Below are 1,225 nucleotides of genomic sequence, written 5' to 3' on the forward strand. Positions count from 1 at the left end.
AATGACCAGGGAGGATAGAAGAATTGATGCTTTTGATCTTTGGTGTTGGAGAAGAGTGCTGAGTGCCATGGACTGCTAACAAAACTAACAGATTCATCCTGGAGAGGGTTAAACTGGGCTGCTCCTTGGAGGCAAAGATTCTGAGGCTTCATCTGACATACCTTGGAGAGGTACATCATGCTTGGGAGGGTGGAAGGCAGGCACAGGAGGAGAAGGCCTTCTTGGAGGTGGATTGATTTGTTGACTGGGACAATCGGTATGAGTGTGTTGGAGACAATGAGTTTGGCACAGGACAGAGCAGAGTTTAGAGCTGTTGTACATAGGGTCGCTATGAGTCTGAAGTGACTCGGCGGCCCATAACAACAACAACAAGTGTTAAGAAGCTGTCATCCTAGAGGGAAGCTCAAATCCATCGGCTGCTCTATGGGAGAAGGATGGACAAATCTCTTCTGGCATGATTTATTGTCTCTGATAACCTACTAAAGGGCCAGCTGAGTTGGTCCCAACTTGATGGCATGCAACAACAACTTCACCAACACCATAACTGAAAGTTACCACTTCTTCTGTCATCCTTAATAACTGTCTGACTTACAGATGTTCACTGCTCACATGATTGAATTCTATCTTCAGTTTCCCTGTTCTACCTAGAGGTCAAGGAAGTGTCACCTGATGGTTATTCTGAACAGGTAACACACATTTCATTAATATGACAAATACATCCCAATCATTGAGAAATTCCAAAGTTTTGATGGTTCTCTTAAGGGAGCTCTGCTGGCTTAGCCACAGGGAAATGAGCTGTTAACCCAAATGTGCCATCTCTCTCATTCTTTTAATCTGCCAAGAACACAGGAGAATGATGAGCACTCTTCTACCATGAGATTTATGTAAGGTCTCCGAGGAAGGACAGAAACAAGTGTAGACCACGAAAGATAGTTTATTCAGGAGAAACTGACAGGCTGGCTCTCAAGCAGAAGACCAATCCCCCACTAAGAGTTAGAGGGGGATTTTATACTTTCTAACAAGGGACTTGGGGAAGGTGATGCTTACAGATGCTTCCTTCAAGACAGTGAAGGACCCCTGAACCGCTGGTCCTGTTCTGTCCCGAGTGGACGGCGAAGACCCAAGACTCCAAGACACTGGCTTGATGCAACAGCAAGAGATAAGAGGTTTATTGCAGAGCTCCGGGCCGACTCTTATCTCTCGCAGGAGACAGAGGAGCCGACCG

The sequence above is a fragment of the Elephantulus edwardii genome, unplaced genomic scaffold (genome assembly GCF_000299155.1).
Source record: "Elephantulus edwardii isolate Elephantulus edwardi_28Jun2011 unplaced genomic scaffold, EleEdw1.0 scaffold00053, whole genome shotgun sequence".
NCBI lineage: Eukaryota > Metazoa > Chordata > Mammalia > Macroscelidea > Macroscelididae > Elephantulus > Elephantulus edwardii.